Source organism: Amblyomma americanum, chromosome 4 (assembly GCF_052857255.1).
Source record: "Amblyomma americanum isolate KBUSLIRL-KWMA chromosome 4, ASM5285725v1, whole genome shotgun sequence".
Classification (NCBI taxonomy): Eukaryota; Metazoa; Arthropoda; class Arachnida; order Ixodida; family Ixodidae; genus Amblyomma; species Amblyomma americanum.
In genome coordinates this window covers 175,248,903-175,256,382 of record NC_135500.1, presented here as the reverse complement: position 1 = coordinate 175,256,382, position 7,480 = coordinate 175,248,903, and positions in this window count along the sequence as shown.

The following is a 7,480-nucleotide window of genomic DNA, read 5'->3' as shown; positions in this document are numbered from 1 at the left end:
CGGCTTTCAGATGCTCCGGAGAAAGTCTGATTGAAAGGTTCCACACGTCTTGACGTGCGCATCGGCCTTCATAACGGATTCCCCGCCGTTTCAGTCTAATTGCATGAAATTTACCTATAGGCCCTGAAACTAATTCGGAAAGGTGAGAAAATAAAAACGCGAGAGAACGTTTTTTAACGGCACAAAACATTTATTTAAATGACTGTTATTATCAGTGATGCTTATTTAAATGTAGCCGATTATTTTCCTGCACGTAATGTTGTGCACTATCTCTTTCTTATGTTTACGTTGAAGTCTAAATTACGGAATACGACTCCTGGCTTAGAGAATTCATAAGTTGCTTTGTACCTTTTGTCCATCCGGTGGTGTCTTTGGATGACAGAAACAGCTTTATGAAGCGAGAAGCAGAATTGAGGCAAAGACAAAACGCAGAAAAAAAAAGCGACAAAAAACTTATAATGACTCCATTGGTGACTACTGCCGTCTGTAAACCAAGGGTAAATTCAGTAAAGTTTTTAGGCACCATTGTGAAGTCACCAAAAAGCATTTGTGTTTTGTTTTAAGAAGCATGTAGCGCCTCTCGTGAGTTCTTTAACCAACCTAGCTCGAACATCGAGATAGATTAACGCCTTATTATACAAGTCCGATCAGTACAAGCCTGTTTGTCCGATTGTATTTATATTATCAAGACCGTGCTTACGAATGTGAAACCCAGTGAAAACGATTAAGAACACTAAACAGTCACTGCCACGTATTGAAAGGAAGAAAAAAAGCGTTCTGCACTCGTGCCTTTTTCCATGTCATAAATCAGCGCACTAAAGATGTTTACCAAGATCCTAATAAAATCAAAGCCGGGGTGTAGCGCCTACATCTGCGAGAATACAAGCATGAAGAAGAGAAGCCGAAACATGTCGGAGAGGCCCGCCAACGATCAATAAATCCCGAGGACGTAACACTACCCGCATTTATTGTTTTCCTATTTCGAAAAGAGAAATCAAGCGTGTAAGGTCCGTTTTTTTTTACTGGCCTCCACACTTTTTTCTCAAATCTCTCAAACGCTTTTCAGTGAGCAGCTGCGGTCCGTTGTCTGTTTGCCGGCCTATTGCGTGCACACCATATGACCTTTGCAACGGGTCAAAATAAAATTGCAGCAGATACTTGAAATGGTTGTTTCTAGGGTGGCTCCGTGCCTGTTTTGGGCATCAAACTCGCGTTAGCCTCAAGCGTAGCTCCAGCAAGATGGAATGATTGGGGCTCTGCGATGCGTCGTAGTGACGGAGCGCCGATCGACGGATACCTATCTGCGATGGAAGCCAGAGGCCCGTTCGAGTGGGCTCACGTTCAAAGGATAAAATTTTGGAAGGCAAGGTGGATGCCGATGGTTATGCAACAGGCTCTTAGGGACTGGACATTCGTAGCAAGTAAACGTAACATTTCTGCTGTACTGTTTTAAATAGGTCTGATACCAAAACGACCCTTATCTTGCGCGCTCATCTGCCACGTATTTCTTTCACAAGCGCTTTTGGGTCTGCTCTGACGCAGTGAAGTCTTATGGACAAAGCATTCAGGCAGCGTTTAAGTGTCTTACACTGTATCAAAATTTTCATTCTGCAGTACATCCCATGCCGGGAGCATGAACAGTCAGCGAGGTTCTTTTTATTTTTTCTGTATTAGAATGGTCCACCGCTTTGCCTTTAGCCAGAATAATACATGAATTACCATAATCATAAGTTACTAACAAAGTGCAAAGCGGTGATCTATTGGGTTCTCATTGCGTAATTCCGAGAAGACCACGTAGGGAAATGAAACCGGAGGCGTATATTCTTCATACGAGAATGCGATTACTGGCTCATGATGTAACTTGATGTAACTAAAGAGTGAATGCGCTCATTTGTGGTTATAAGTAATTTGCGAGGGCCATCCGCCATTACTTGCCATACCACGAAAAAGATTTTAATGTTTTTTTTGTTAATGCTGTGACGTGCGGACTCTCAGAAAAGTAAAATCAAAGTTATTATAAACCCATAGGCGGAAAATGAAGGAAAAAAACAGAGTTCATCGATTACGCAACAGTTTAAAGGAGAAGTACCGATTAAAACCGACTTCGTCATAACCGTGTTCTAGATATTTGTAATTCTAAGCTCTAAGCCAAATCAATAGCTCCTAAAAATGTTGACTATTGTTAGTGGTCATTCAAAAATTACAAAATATGGTAAATAAGAAAGTGGTGCTTAGTCAGAGGCGGTGAGACTCTACAGGTCCAAAACAGCACGCCTATTAGTTCAATGGCAGCAATACTCGCAAACTGTGTACTGTAGCTAAATGCACTTTTGAACAGAAAAGAGCTGCCTTTCAAAGTAGGTTGCGGTCTTTAACCTGGAACGCGAACCCTATTCATGCTACTGCTTTAGTCGAAACAATTTTTAAACACTTTTTTACATTTTGACTTATTTATAAAAAAGAAAGGAGACGTGCGCTCTTTTACGTCTTACAAATAACAGCGTCGGGAGAACGGAACCCAAGGGCAGCTAACACAATGAATTTCCTTCACCACTCTTGCCGTACTAAGGGCCGTGAAAATCAGAAGTAAAACCAAGAGCGCTCTGCTAATTACTTGTACAAAATATCAAAACAAATTACAACTAATGAACTCACTGATAAAGGAAAAAAATTAGTGAACACTCATGATTTTGCGACGAAGAACTTGTGCGAAAGTACTCAAGAAAAATATAGGAGGTTGATAACTTCCAGGCAGCGTGTTGCTGCTCATCTTGAAGTTCTCTCGCCTAGATGTTGGCATGCCCACTAATTCCTGATTCTTTAATATACTTTCCAGCAAATATTAACCTGAGCGAGAATTCATTGTATTGATCATAGTAGTCTGTTGAAAGCACAGCAGACGCATGCTTTTTTTCGCACAGTTGTCATCCGCGCCTTCGCGCTGAAGTTTGCAGGAGCTAAGCGCTCTTCACGTTCACCCTTGTTAAGTGTTGGTGCAAGGATTTATACAAAATTACACTCAAGAATAAATTTTTATTGTAACGCCATTTCTCGCGTAGGTCGGCGCACAGTGGCACATATATTTTAACTGCTCAAAAAAAAAGGCTTTCTTTCAGAAAACAAAACAAAAAGCACAGTAAGAAAAGCAGATAACGGCGCGACACCACTCGGAGAAGCGTTAGGGTATTTCGAACGCGACTTCTCAATGAAAACGGCGATACGTGAATGCATACATCAAGAAACCTTTCCCCCAAAAAAAAAAGCCTGCGAAGAAACTCAGCACAATAATCTTAATATAAAAATATTTTACGTAGTAGCTTTCAATTTTGCCACATAATTAGTCCTCAAAGCGTCTAGAACCCGCTCCCTTAACAAAACAGTCCGTATTCCTTCTTTGCGGCGCCAAAATATACAGCCGGCGATTAACATAAATCCTGGAGAAGATTCCTCAGAACATTTTGCCCTCTGGAAGCCGCGCCACGTGTTTAGACAACGCCTGCGTCAAACATCTCTTTCTTTGCTTTTTTGCCCAGTCATCTCTCCTAGTTTTTTTATTATTATTAGTAGCGCAGCTCTTAGCTAGAGCCCGCTAATAAGACTTCAATAGCTCTCACTAATGTTCTCTCACTTGTCGATGCAAAGATTTGAAGAAAATTTAAATTTAAAGAGAACACAAAACAATCAACGTAATTCGGCTTATCTTTAGCATCGTATCATGACCACCATCTAACGCCATTTCAGAAGTTCAAAAACACACATGCGAAAATAAAAACGCGATACAAAAGAAAGCAAAGTCACCTACAAAAGGAAGAAGTTTATCACTTCTGGCTTAATAAGAACATATCACCTAGAATAGAACCAAAACATTTATTCAAAGATTTTTCACAACGCTCTCATCTCACGGTCATCTTTCCGAGCAAAAAGTTGAATTCTCCTAAAGAGCGCTCGAAGCGCGATCCTTTGCCGGCCTCCCTGGGAACACTGAGGTCAACCCTTCAGAACCTTCTTTAAAGACTTAGTTGAGACCTCGCTAAAAGACACTCACGTTTACTCAACGTTTACGTAAGAACTTGACCAGTTTGTGTCTTCACCTTTCAAAGCAACGTACGCGCCGTTATTCACAACCAGCCAGCCGCAACTTACCAAACATGTGGGTCTCTTAGAAAAGCTCCAGTTCCATACATCTCCAGAGCCTAAAACCTATGATACCATTCAAGTGGAAGTTTGTCATTAACGCCCAAAATTCAGCACAAAATAAGGAGAAAAAAGAACGAAAAAACGCTTTTTTTTTCTATTGTTTCCAGTGCAGTTCAGGTATTGCTGTCTGTAAGCAGGTATTGGTGGGATAGTTGGTTTCACAGTACTATTAAAGGCTACAAAAAATTACCGGAAAAGTAGTGTACTCCGTTTCTGTGCCCTGTGGTGCTACATACATTGGACAAACGGTTAGATGTTTAAACGACGGACCACATGAACATCGCCACAAGACTCAAACATAAGCGTTCACTGTAAGACTCATGACTGTGCATCAGACTTCTAAAAGACACGTGTTTGGGAAAGGGCTGGAGATCAGTTAAGCGCTTGAAGTCAAACAGCGTGGTGCATTATGTGTCAGCGATCCCTAAGCGTTTTTATCGGCGAAGGAGCTCGCATAACTTGGGTGTGGTGCGCAAATCAAAAGATGACACTGCATCGTTTTTTTCTGCACGCTGTGAATGACGGCGCTGATGGTCTGGGTGTTCATCACTTGGCAGCAGTTATTTATTCTGTGTGACAAGAATAAACTATCAGTTGTTAGTGCGCCTACGTGTCCATCTCGTGTCTTCTTCTCTGTCTGCGTCAATCATTTCGCGCCTTTATTAATAACAGTAATAAATGCTGTCCCGCCAAAAAATAAAAAAGTGAATTCAGCGAGAACCTCACCATAGAATAATTATCACCAGAAGCCATAATTCACACAAAACGACGTCGCGCTTACCGGTAACTAGGTATTCTAAAGAGCGCAGTAATTCGATGCGCATCTACACTTACTACAGAGAAGTTACCGTCACTTCCAAAATCATTCCGAATAAGAGGTCGTTTTTCTTGACTACTGCCCAAAACATGCATAAGTGCACAACAGAGGGAGCCTCAGTACCTCGTTATTGTGCTTGCATAATTGTGAGCAGAATCAGTTTCTACATGCAGTTCACTGAGCTTATGAAGGAACAGCCACGTTACGCGAGTTATTGGCGCTGAAGAAAACCCGTGTCAGTGATACTACCGTCGTCCCAACCGCAGGTGCAGCTCGCGACGCGTAGCAAATCACGAAAATCGCGCGTACCGTTTCGGCATATTCCTTTCTAGGAATGATGTACAAAGTTTTCGAATTATGCGATCTGTTCGAATAAAAAAAAACAGTCGCAACGGAAACGAGAAATGAGGGAAGGACCTTTTACCTTTGGCGATAATCCGTCATCCGTCGGAAAACCAATCTGCAGTCGGAAACGGTCTCCGGGGATAATCCGTCTGGGATGGAGCTAGAACGACCTCATGCCAGCCGCACGGCTCGCCGACTGATCCCCCGACCGAGGAGAGGACCGGGCGCGCGGGAAAAACTATCCCGGGCGGCCGTCGGGAGCGAGGGCAAAAAAGTGCGCCAGCGGGACGGAAAGGAAGAGGAGGGAAAGCGGTGCGCGATGCTGCGCCCGCAGCGCCGCGTCAGGCCCCTGGCGGAGAGCGCCGGCGGCTGAGGCGGTGGCGGCGGCAGCAGCAGAAAGTGGATCGTGCTTGAGAGGGAGCTCTCCCGACTGCACCACACCGGAAGACAAGCCTGCAGTTTCCATGCCCACTGCCTCTGAGAAAGTTACGAAATCGAAACGCCGGTGAACGCGAACCTTCAAGAGGACAAAGAATGATGAACATGTTATGAGAAAAAAATAACTTGCAGATGCACGCGCAGAACGTTCGGTAAAACTTCTATGGAAATCCATTCCCACTGATTGGTCGTAGAGGCCCCTGCATTCTGCCGAGGCCGCTTTCTTCTTTGTCTACCATTTTTTTTCTAGTCACCTTACTATCCTCCCAAGGTCACCTGGATGACATAAACCGCACATCCTCCCACCATGCAGTATATGCCCTATGTGTCCATGAATCATATAAAGTGCACGCTTTTGAATACATATGGCCGCTCTTTAATGTTATCCAGTTGAGCTTGTACCGTGTGCGTTATTCAGTGTTGCCGCGAAGGGCGAAAAAAGCAAAAGTGGATGAAAAGGTGAGTTAAAATCCGCTATGCAAGCCCATGAAAGCGTATTTGAATCAACAATACGGACACACATAAGACTGTATATCGAAAGCAAGAAACGATAGCGTACTACCGCGGAAAAACGAAGCTCTAAGGACAATGAACTTGAAAAAAATATAACTGAACTTTATTTATAGTTAAGGTTCAAGAATGGCGTGCCTTTATGTATTTGCCATCAGTGAAGACCAGTCGTCGCTAGTCGCAAGACAACTCTGCCTTGATGGAGTCGGCATCAAGTAAGATTGACTCATTTTGTGTTTTACTAAGCCGTTTCTTTTTCATTTGACCATAGTCACACATCATTTATACTTAGCGTGTCCCCTTTTGGGACCCGTTCGTTTCACAGCAATAGGACTTGCGCTGCGGACTATCCACTTTTTTTCTATTACTTAGTTCTTTCCTCACTCCTATCACTTCCTAGTGTTTTCCTCGTCGTAACGGCAGGACAAAGCTGCTTGCGACGCGTTCGAGCTTCACGATACATTGACACGTGATGTTCCCTTACCAGCTCGCTACCGTAGCGAAGTCTAGTTTGCAAACGCCAGCGGCCCCAAAATGAGTAGCCAGCCGTTTCTCAGAAAAAAACTGTCTCGAACAGCGCTCCCACATGCCGTAGGGACACAGTCACAAAAGCTCTCCCATCCACAAGGCCGCTGCGCCAGTCCCCGTAAGACCACACGCAGCTCACAGTGCACTTCCTCGTGAGCACGCTCCATCAGCTCCTCCCTAAACACCCACCGGCAGTTCTTTCATTCTTCCGACGCGGGCCAGACAATCGTATTCCACTCCGGCTAAGCATTGTGCGTTTGCTTTATCTTAGGCTCACGACCTCCCTTTCAAGACTGGAAAAGCAGAACATGTTTGGACGAACTGATCCATGCACTTTCACAGAGTGCCTCTCGTCTTCAGTCCACTGTCCCACTTCTAGGGACGCTTAAATAACCGTCTGTCCGGACTCTATCAGCACCGAGCCTCCTGCAGCGTAGATACGGACGTCCAACGACGCACATCACTGCGTTTCAGTTCATCCGGGTCTTCGCAGTGGCGCGACAATTACGCGCCAGTGCCCGTGCTGAAATGCGAGCAGCGCGAGTGGGACCATTCAAATACTCCTGCCATGTGGAGCGAAGTAAAAGAAGAACGCCAGAAAGAAGTGCGGCACGCCTCCGTTTCGTCAGAAGGCATTCGATGAAA